At 38.6% G+C, this 12,071-nt stretch overlaps 1 protein-coding gene across 4 annotated transcripts in view; it reads right to left on the reverse strand.

Moving 5' to 3' along the window:
• Window positions 1–12,071, reverse strand: part of mid2 (midline 2) — a 151,435-nt gene that overhangs the window by 93,347 nt on the left and 46,017 nt on the right. For 3 of the 4 annotated variants that reach the window (XM_053505924.1, XM_053505927.1, XM_053505921.1), the window contains one exon: window positions 1,432–1,616. The exons of the other annotated variant lie outside the window; for it this stretch is intronic. The gene's annotated coding sequence lies outside the window, so the exon portion shown is untranslated. The remainder of the gene's footprint in view (window positions 1–1,431; window positions 1,617–12,071) is intronic. 4 annotated transcript variants of the gene reach the window in all.

The raw sequence follows: 12,071 nt of genomic DNA on the forward strand, positions 1-12,071 counted from the left end.
AGTTGTAACCATCATCTAATTGACTCTTCAATCACGCCACTGTTTGAAAGATAATTGTTGGAGAATAATGAATCACTCATCCTGGTGTGTGGAGAGAATGTAATGATGTGCAGTGGACTCGTATTAGTAAAATCACTCGATAAACAGCATTGGGCCGCATGCGAAGTCCACATCTGAGGCTTATAGCTTAACGGCACAATCGTTTTTCTTTTAAAAGCAATTTATAGCTGCACAAAGCGATTCGATTGAAATGAGGGTAACAAATCAAGAAAGTAATGACTACTTACATAAAGACCATCTACACCCAAGCATGCTCGTTAAGGATTAATGAAACAATAAATTGTTGTGGGGTTTCTGTTGGACGGCAGGGGTAGTGCAGCGAGTACTGTTGTTGCCTCACGGCTGCTGGGTCCCTGATTCCATCCTGAGCTCAGCTTAATGTCTGTGCAGAGTTTTTCATAGTTTCGACATGTTTATTTGGGTTTCCAGAAGGTTATTTGGTTTATTCATGAAAAGCACACCAGCAGGTGAACTGCCCCAGGTAGGAATGTGGACATGGTCCTTGTGATGGACTGGCATCCCATCCTTTGCATATTCCTACCTTAACCCCAGTGCTTCCAGGATAAATTCTAGATTCACTGGTAGACAACATTGCTGATTCACTTTGTGCCCTATATCAGTCAGCTGCTGGGAATGGCACCATATGGGCATCGTAGCTTAAATACAACTGCTGTGAACAGATTTGCAGTCATGTCTTCATCATTGAACAATTGATAAATTCAACCAAATAGTTTATATTTTATGTATACTGTACAGTATGTATATATCTGTGTGTATATACTGTATAGGCTGTATGTATGTTCTTTAAAAAAAATATATATATACACACATTATATATTTTTTTATTACATTTATATTTTATACAAGTCTGTCCAGTTGCGATTTTGTTACAACATCATGCAAAACTGGCTAAAAAGATTTTAATGAAACTTTCTCAGTCTTTCGTTATTTTATGAAGTTTAACCATAAACGTTTTCTAATTACTAAGTAGAATGAATGTTTTTAACAGATTACCTCACAGCAGCCATTGCTTTTTTTGGCCAGCGTTTTTGCTCTCGAAGTGGGCGTGACTGTACGCGTCACTTACCAGGGCCAATCAATGCGATAGTTTACCATAAATACACAGAGGATACTGAAGACATGACATCCAGTAATTGGTTAGGCTTAAACAAGACAGTTAGCAAGACCAAAACTTACCTCTGCTTCACGGTAGAGGTTCATTTACCAGCCTTAAAAATCCCCATTTTACAGCACCTCAGATTAGAGCCGTTATGAAAGTTTTACAAGCTGTTCAGTGATAAGCAGCATTGTGGGTTAGTGGGTTAGTGCACTGTTGCATTGTACCTCCTGGTTTGGAGATTTGAAACTTACCTCTAGTCTGTGTGCATAGTCGTTCTGTCCTTGGTGGCTTTCATGCAGGTAGTCTTGTTCTTCCCTCATCGTCCAAAGACGTGCTGTATGCTGATTGGCATTTTCAAGATTGCCTGTAGTGTGTGAATGAGTGTGTTTGTGCCCTGCCCTTCGCTTCCTGGGAAATATTCCAGGCCTCTGTAACCCTGCACAGGATAAATAGTATAAATAATGGATGGATGTCTGTTTTCTAACAATGTCCACTGATAACAGTTTTAATGAAATGCAATTGATTAGAATGGAGTTTCTGTGAGTGTACACAAATAAATAATGAAATGAAAAACTTTCACTTGTCATTCTTTGCTAGATATGAGTGGCAAGCTCTTCACCTGACTGTAACCGTCTTGAATAAATAGTATCCAAGACTGAAAGTCCAGCTAAGAGCAGCCTCTGTGTGGGCTATGTCAAATGAATAATTGTGCTAGGCGGAGGTTTGGGGCGTAATGTCAATGGAAAAAAAAAAACACTTGGCTGATTATGTGGGCTGTTCAGCCCTACGGCTGGCTATGAGAATGAAAACATAATGGCTGCAGTTAAATATGTAATGGCCTGATGCTGTGCTGGACCACAAACTGAATTCCCTTATACGCAGAATCAGGTGAGCTCAGAGGCTGTAAAGATTTCCTGCCAACCTACTCGAGCTCATGGGCCACGCTGCTTCACAGAAAGGCAGCTCTGTGCTACTGAACTCCCATTAACACTATCTTAAATATCTTGAGTGAAATGTGTTGTTAACAGAGGTGTTGATAGGATATGCTCCAGTGTAACTGGATAGTAAAGTAGTTATTGATCGTGTGAAATGTCCTGCTCATTTCCGAACGCTTCACCAGTGGTGTGAGTGGGTTAAATGCTAATAGTGTCTTTGGGTTGGCTAGTGGACCCGTTAAGAGTGCATTGGAGTGACAAATCTTTGTGGGGCCTCTGTCACTTACGATTAACTGACTCTCTAAGGAGGCAAATCTTTACAGGGACAAATCGATAGAGACCTCATTTTAAGCACCTCAAATGTCATTTATAGATAGACGGGCAGCGCACAGGTCATTAGGAAGCTCCTGCCATACTGTTAAAAAAAAAGTGCCAGCAGGAGAGCATGCAGATGAGGTGTGTGTCACTCCTGCACCATTTAAAGCAAGGATAATCAGCTGTACCATACCAAATACCTTGGTAGACAGGGGACTACCCTTTTCTTACTAATGACCCATGACATGTCTATTTTCATCTCTGTTACAGCTTAACACTTTGTGAACTCATTTTGCTGGATTTTTCATATAAAACATACAGAATTCTCAATATTATGAGCTGAAGGAGAAAGTAAATTTTACCGATTCTCCATGATATCAATTAAATTTAATTCAATTTCAATTTTATTTATATAGCGCTTTTAGTCATTGTCTTAAAGCAAAAATAATAATAATAATAAATCGGACGTTGGTGTACAAAAAGCCTAATTTACTCACTGTTTCTACAACATCTAAACATCCTGGCATAGTGCAGCTGAAAATTAATAACAATTTGGCTAAAATGAGATTACATTAGCATTACACATGACTGACATTACCTGCAGTGTGTTTAATAACCAGGTACCGGCTGGGACGTAAATACATTAAAATATTTTTACGAAGAAAAAAGTAAAATATCTTCGTTAACAGCTTCTGAATATCTTAAATAACAGTCAGAAAGAATTGCTGAGTTTAAATTAGTGCTAGGCAATTAGACCTCTAATCAATATTATGATTAATTAAACATTTTACCTAAACTATGATTAATGACATTCTATATTTGGTTTTGTTTTTTTGTGTTCTAATTTCTATTACGTACACATAAAGCAACCTCTAGGCAAAGTCTAGGCCTAAATTAGTATGTTAGGGTTTTGCTAGCTGGAATGTCAAAACTTTGATCTCAAAATAGCTTTATAACCTAATAATACTGGAGTCACGTCATGCACGCATGCTAATTACACGGAACACTTACTATAACTACAGCTTATCCTGGTTATTGGTAAACATGCCAAAGGGGCATTCATGGTGGGGGTAAGGGAGGGAGTGAAACAAAGATATTAAATACAGGCTGTGTTCAAGACTAATCTCATTACCTTGCTATCTCACATGTTTGGAAATAGTACAGCATGATAAGCATGAACACAAATATGCACTTCATGATGTTAAATAAAGGAGCAGAACAAAGATCTTATCAGCACCATCTCAATCTACTTGTTTATGTAGCAAACAGATGTCTCTCTCTCTCTCTCTCTCGCTCTTTCAGAAAAAAAACACGAGTATAATGGGAAATTACAGCATTTCTTTAACTTCAATATGGGGATTTTAATCCTTCTACCTTTACATATAGTTGTGTATTGTATTTATTAGTTTTCATTTAAAACACTACCATGACCTTTTTAAAACATTTTTTGTTTTTTAATTGGGTAAGCTTAAACAAGACAGTTAGCTTTTTCACTTATTTTGGTCTCATATAAGAAGATCTCCGACTTATTGCTCAGCTTTGCTGTTCTATAGACGCAGTAGCTCATTTACATAGACACTGAAAGGGCACATTCAGAAGAGGAGTGAAAGAGACAAAGTCTAAGGTATAAAAACGCATTATTTAATGAGTATTTCAGCTGGAGCTATTAAAGACCCACTATGGGCCAACTCTGTGACCTATTTTAACAACTTTAAGATTTATATATTTAAAAAATGTGAAACACTAATGGAAAGGTGTCTATATAGTAGACAGCAATTAGCTGTCTGTCACAGTAAAAAAAAAAATCTTCCTAATTCTTTAATTTAATGTACATGATTTTATTTATAATGAGACCATTTTCTTAGTGACTTCGACCATGCCATGGTTGTCAGTGCCAGACAAGTGGGTTTGAGTATTTCAGAAACTGGCTGTCCTGGGATTTTCACTCTCTGTAACATTTAGTGACAAAAATAAAATAAAATAAATAAATTTATTTAGATTATTTAGAAAGATTAGAGGTGAACAGCCAAACTAGTTTGAGCTGACAGGAAAACAACAGTAATGAAAACAACCACAGTGATGAGCAGAAAAGCATGTTAGAAATCTTAACACACTGAGACACAATGGGTTGCCTTCCTATTATCCAAGACAGGAATCTGATGTTACAGTGCAGATCATGTACAGAATCGCCAAATAAAGTATACTTTAAGACTTGCTTTTTTAATCTTTAAGTGCTCAAATGTGGACAAACTTGCATACAGTGTACACATGCCGCATACCTACAGTTCTTCTCTATTAAATTGCTTTATGAAATCGCTCTAAACTCCTCTTCTATTTAAATGACTTAATTCTATAAATCTCAAACACAGGGCTACTTTTGCTGTAAACGAAATAGGGTATGCCTTTAGAGAAATCACATTCTGAGAGGTTGAATGTGGTTTTGAAGCAAATGCATGAGTTCTAATTCATGTTTGTTTACAAGGCTGGTAATCAGTACTCATTAGTGCAAAGAGAACACTGCATGCTGCTCTCAAATCCCCCATTACATAAGTCACACACCACAAAACTAGCCCTGTGGGACCTTCAGCTGCTCTAGTTCCAGTAGTAGAAACTGTGACACTGGAAGCAAATGCAGACCTGGGCATACCATAACACCCCCTCATTGCATATAGACTATATGGGGGAGGGAAAAAGTTGAGGGAGTTGAGTCTGCCGTATACACTTTTCTGACCTGACATACACTAAGTAGGTAAAATAATGACTGGGCTGTGTGTCAGTTCTAGTTATGCTACTGCAGGTTTTTTTTTTTTTTTTTTTTTTTCGGATGGCAGGGTGAGAAATGGATAATGGATACCATGTGCATGACGCACATACTGTATACTATGAATTAAGGGAGCAGAACACAATGAAGAGAAATGGAATATATTTTTCATACTCTGTTATGATTCATTGAGCAATGTTAACAAGGAATCATTTATGAGACGTGTCATTTAAAAGACTGAAAGAAGCTTTGTGCATTTGGGATTTCTTCACGGTGCTCGATGTTCTGCCCTTGCGAAATGGCAACCGCAGGGTGCAAGTTTTGGCCTGGACGGTTTGACTCATGTCTCAGTCACACCTAAAGGCTCTGAGAGTATGAGCTGCATCTGCTCATATAAGCAGTCTGTATTTCAGCACATATCCACGGGGGGAAACTCTCCTTCACAGCAGCCATATGACTTATTTAATGGTGTGTATAATAACAGAATAATAAAGAGACAAATTGTAATCATTGTTAAGAGGCGAAAAATAATTATAGCCAGTGGTGATCAGCGATGTCTGGAAGTGGAGAAATTAATTCAAAGCCAAAGTGAATAATCAATGGAAAATAAATCTGGTGAAGATTAAAAAATAGATGCAGAATGGTTCTAGCTTGAGGATGGTTGTGGGCCACTGCTTATGTAATAAATCCCTTAGAAAACAAGAGTTTTCCTTCGAGGCAGGTGTTATGATGAGAAAAAGGGCATCTTTCATCTAAGTCCTAGAATCTGAGGGAAAATGTGATGATATTTTAGCACCATAATGTGAAATCTCCCTCAAACATGCGTGCCAGTGTAAACACGTTCTCAAGAGTTCTTCACACCTGAAGGGTACTACGATCCAAATCTTCTCTTGAAGAACAAATATTAATGTCGCTTTATATTTGCGAAGCTTCTTTAAAAAAAAAAAGCCAGCCAAGGACCTGTAAAAAAACAAAAAAACAAATGCAAAGTGCTGTGTGGCTGAACTAAAATGAGATTACACGCATCCTATTTCTGCCATAAAGGCAGTTTTGACTCGGCGACATGGCCTGACTGTTGGAATTTTTTCAGCAAGCTCATTAAAATTAAACACAAATTCATCCTCCTGCATGATCTGCATTTTCCAAAGCAGAAAATAACACCAACACCCATGTGCATTCTGAAGGCCAGGAATGCTGACTCGTTATCCAAAACAAGCACCACTATTGAAAAGGTAGTGTTCGTGATCGCTCCACAGTGTCTAGGTATTTGGGAGAAGAGACACAAAAACAACTCATGACCAGCCTGTACACGTGAACATCTGAAAAACAGACACAGCACAATTATTTAGGAAAGTATACAGTATAACACCGCACACTTTGCTATCATGAGTCTTATCACTTTAGTTTCAAAAGCATTAAAACATTTCTAGCGCATCTGCAGCATATTTCATATGAGTTAACGTTCAGATACGGATTCTAAAGCCATAAATCCAGGTTGTGCCATCTACACTGCATTTAGGACTTATGGAGACATAAATAGAGAACTGATAAAGAACTCGTATTTCAAATGTACGGTGGTATTACAGCTTTGTGAGGCTGATGAATGCGGTTCTGAACAGAAGCCTGGCTGTGTCTGCCTACTCAGCGATGCGGAACCTCCAATGGCTCTCGAAATAATGATTATAATCACACAAGCTCAGCACTGATATGAGACTCAGCACTATAGCTACTGCCCGAAAGCAGCCGAGCAGCCACTAGATGCAGTTGGAAATGGTAGATAGGAATTACGCTTTCCAGAGAGTAAAAGTGCAGGCTGCCAGCATGTTGTAACTTGTGTAAGGAAAAGACTGAGAAAGGTGTGATTTGATACTGTATGATATAGTGTAGTATCATCAAGCAAATCAGTGACGTATGATCGTATCAAAGTGTGAAAGAAACTTACAAGGTTCATTCACTACGTTTTTTTTTTCAACAGGTCACTCAAGATGTCAGGCTTTGACATCTTACACCGGCCATGGATATGAAATCTTTATGGCCGAAAGACACATGACCATCACATCCCTTGACGAACTGCTGCCACAATGTTGAAAGCATACAGTACAATAGTATAGAGTATCTATGCATGCTGTAGAATTAAAGGGGTCATACAGGCCTACATGCACTTTTTTAAGCTGTTTGGACTGAACCGTGTGTTAGGAGAGTGCGTACACAACCACTCTACGATGATAAAGAGCCGCCCAGTGGTTTTCTTTTCATTTATTACAATAACATGCCCCTTCTGAAATCAGGCCAATCGCAAATGCCTGTCGATGTGACGCCACACCACAAGAGGCCGCTCCTACACTAGTTGATTGACACTGGTGTTTTAGCAAAGACTCGCCCCGAGTGAGAAGAAGCTGTCGGCCATTGTTTTTTCGCCGCTGGAGCAAAATGACGCCTAAGCGAGTGTGGTGTACAGTTGTTGGGTGTAATAGCGAACACAGCAGTCGTCATTCACTACCTAGGGTTAGTGACCTAGGGTACCTACCTAGGGTTAGGTATCTGAGCCACTGAGGACGCAGTGGCTGAATTTAGTTTTTGAAGCTAACGTCCCCGCCAATTTACCTAAATGCGTTCATGTTTGCACTACTCATTTTTCACCAGACTGCTTTATAAACGCGGGTCAATATAAAGCAGGTTTTATTAGGAAGCTGCTCCTAAAAAATGGATCTGTACTAACGCTTCGTGTTCCTGCTTCATCTTCACCAGGCTTGGTGAGTGTAATTTATTTTTCTATGCCTCTTTGCAGATCGCCTTTTCTAATAATCACGATGAATGCGGAGTGTAAGTTAACTTACACTCTCATAGAACATGGTTATGGCTTCTTCTCTGTGTACATCCGTCTCTATATAATCCCTAATCGCCTGTTTATAATAAACCATGCATTAAGGTGATTGTCTAGTTGCAAACTGTGTACGTAGTCGGAAAACTATATTATGCTTACCTTTGTTACGTTAGATGGTTTATAACGATGTCTGTCGAAGATTAAGAAGTCATGTAAACACATCAGTAAAAACATCGCGTCCGTATCTCTCTCAATAAGCTTCTCCGCTTTATGTTGTTGTTGCTCGCGGCAGCGTAACAGCCCGTTAATTCATGCCCATGCAGTGATGAGAAAGACAAATCGAGTCGATGCATGTTCATTCTTTTAATTTCTGCTTTGTCAGGCGATATTACAAACTTCCGCGTAGGTTCCATACTTAAATCAAACCAAAAACGACTGAAGAAAACAGGCTTAGGCTCTATATTCCAGCGTTTTCCAGTTTGGACTGCATTACCCACAAAGGCGGGCTCAGCAGAGGTCATGAGCATTTAAATTAGCATGTACTGAAACAGGTTGCTGAGAACAGAGCTAGTTTTTACCAGGTAAAAGTAGTGTTTTTTTTACACAATCCTTTTGAATTTTTAATTAACGTATAATACAAACTTTTCATTAGGACCCTAAAGATCATATTAACATATTTAATGAAAAATGGGATGTGTAGGACCTTTAAGATTTCCTTTCACAGGATCTACACGGCTCAAAGCATTTCCAGCATGACAGTGCACAAAGCAATGTCCATGAACACATGGTTTAACTGAGATTATCCAAGGTCTGCAGAGTCATGACCTCAGCCTCACTGAACACCACTGGGAGGAACTGGAATGGAGGCTGCACAGCAGGTCTTCTCATAACCTCACCCTTGTGGCTGAATAAAGAACAAATCTTCTTAGCCATGTTCCAAGTTCCAGTGGAAAGCCTTCCCAGAAGAACAAGTAGCAATGGGGGAACAACTCTATATTAATATTAATGCACCTGAATCACTTGGACAACACTTGCAGAAAGCAAACTGGTCATGCTTTTTTTTTCAACTTTTGTTAAACACAAACCATCACAGCTTCTGTTGTAGCATATCCAATCACATGATTTATAAAAAATAATTTAGCTTGAAGCGGTTCGTCACACCAGAGTTCAGCTATAGGGCTAGAGACACAGGGTCAGAAAGGGAAGAGCTTTAACAGGCTTCACATTCACAATGAAAACAGAACAATTTAAAAAATAAATGAACAATGTAGTCGGGTGCATGGCCCCTCATCCGCACCCACTCCAGCACCACCATCACCACCACCCACTCAACCTTAGCTCTAACACAGCGTGAGCAATTTCAAATCAGTGCTTGGCCATTAGCCTTGTGGGTGAAGTATCTAATGAGCATTTACAAATCCAGTGTTACAGTGCATTCAGGCCATGCTGTGTTTCGTATACATACTACTTATTATGATAATAAAGCACAAAGGTAAAGTCAGTATTACAAAACAGGAGAAAAAAAAGGCTTTCAGAATAGTCTATGACAGTTACATTCCTCCTATTACCTTAAAACAAAACAAATGGATTGAAAATGGCTCAGCAAATGCTGATTAGAGAAAGTAAAAGCAAACACTAATTGAAGAAATTGCCACAAAGCATTAAATCATGGCTGTATAAATAAATTTACTCATCATTTATTAATTCAATCTTGGGAGTCGCTTTAATCAAAGTGTTGCTCAGATTGTTTGGATAATTGAAACGCTGTAGAGAGTAAAATGACCGCCCACTGAAATAAGGATAACATTAATATAAGCAGCAGCTTACTTACATACTGTATATACAGTAGATTATTTTACTCAAACACTCTTATACATTCCTATTCCATCACTTGTGATATTTTCACTAGTGTTTAAGCCCAAATGCACTTTTCCATGCAGCAAAGTCTATGATAATGTCCTTGATAAAGTCCAGTCTTTAACCCAGTTTTCACTTAATAAAGTGAATGAAAAGTCCATTGGGTGTTTCACGGCTCATTGTGGAGCGCATATAGTTTTTAATATAGGGTGCATATAACTATCATTTCGCACACCTCAAGCCCCAGTCACTGGTAATTTAAATGGACTGTGCCATTTTCACAGTAACGGGGGATCGGTTATATACGGGACTAAATAAATAGTTGTACTAGATCTCATTTAAGACTTTTGCATTGAGCCTCTCCTGTGACTTGATCATGGGGCATCTGTAAGTGCACTACACAACTACATTAGATTGCCTTAATAATGTCATAATTGATCATATATAATAATCACATATAGTGAGGAATTAAGAAAGCATTCATGTTGGATTATTAGCTGGATATTTTGCTGTTGGTCCCTGTCACTTACAATTCTATAGAAGTATAAAACGATGATAGAAAAACACTGAAAGTGTCTGATTCTTATATCTCATGGCTTTCCTATCGATAATTTCATCTCTGACAATCTGCATATATAACTTGCATGCAATAACCCTATATTAGATAATAAGGGGCCAGTGGGGACTCGAACAGTTAAGACTCCAGGTTCATAACAGGAATGTTGGGAGTTACAGGCTATATATATCTTATAAAGACCAGATTGGCCATACAAAGCCTAATGCATTAGCACCGGTGATCAAACAGTAAAGCCATACTGTGCTACTTTCACGGCAGCCTAATGCATTATCAGTATCAAAATTAAAGGGACTGCAGTGTGACTTTTCAAACTACTGGCATTATAACTAACTGGTCAGGTTTACCAGAAAAATGCATTGTCTTTAACAAGTAAGTAAAATATTAGTAAATTTTGGACTTCAGTGAAAGAGCCATCACTAGATACAGTTAATGTCACTAGTTAGTTTATCCTAAGAATATTTTTACATTTCAGACTCAGGAGTAAACTTTCAGTAACACATAAAGATTAGAAAAATATAGACTAGAAAAAGATCCTTCTTATAATGCTAGCTTTCAGGATTAAATGATTGTTTTGTCCTCTTTAAACAATCAACCTTGTCACTCAGTTTCAGTATGATATTATTTGTTACCTAAAGAATTTTAATCCAGAACCATGGAATTTTTTTTAAAGAGCAGCTGAGAGACCTATACTGTACCATCACTTGATGGAAACTGATATTATATGGTGATTAAATGCCCTAAACACATGTTTCATGCTGCTCATGCTGTAGGATTGTCTGACCTGTGGAGATCTAACCAATCATTCATAAGACTGAATTCCTGTAACTAAACATTGCACAAAAGGCAAGATTTGTCAGGAAATATTAAACATGGCTCGAAAAAAAACCAAACACAACCATGCACTACTTGCACTGCTGATCGGTCTTAGTCTCGGCTGATCCTTCAGTTCACTGTCATTGCAGTACTATGGCTTCAGTGCTACTCAATATATTGTGGGATTTTGACAGAAGTGCAGTGATTATGACCAATCTAACATATAAACAAGATATCTATGTCTTTAACCTTAGCTGCTTCCGGGATGGTGTATCATGGCTGACCCTGTGTTCTGACCCCAGCTTTCTACCCAGGATACACGGGGGGAAAATGTACATATGATAAATAATAGTAAGTTATTTTAGTACTTTATTGCAACTCAGGACCTTTGTTCCATGTTGCATGTGTCGTGGTCTCCTTTGTATCCTGTTTCCGGGTGGTGTGGAGTGGTGTGGTGTGTTTCTGGTTTCAACAACTGCAGATCTGTCACTGTTTGTGGAAATTCCCAAATAAACATGCTGCATGTGTTACACACAGTTGCTTCTAGTTCCCATGTCTTACACTCCCTTCACAGACAGATGGCAAACCTATACAAGGGGCGGGCTGGGAGAAACCACTTTACAGTTGGAGAGCTTTGATCAAATTTAAGGCAATGCTTTCTTTGGAAGAGTGAGAGAAATCAAAGTACCAGGGACAGAGCTTGCAGAAACTCAGGGCAAAGTCGACCCGCTTTGAAAGTTTGCTCACTCGTGCTGGCTTTCATCAGGCAGTCTGTGGCTTAGTGATGACACACATCACAGACGGGGAGG

Source organism: Clarias gariepinus, chromosome 10 (assembly GCF_024256425.1).
Source record: "Clarias gariepinus isolate MV-2021 ecotype Netherlands chromosome 10, CGAR_prim_01v2, whole genome shotgun sequence".
In the NCBI taxonomy this organism is placed as follows: Eukaryota; Metazoa; Chordata; class Actinopteri; order Siluriformes; family Clariidae; genus Clarias; species Clarias gariepinus.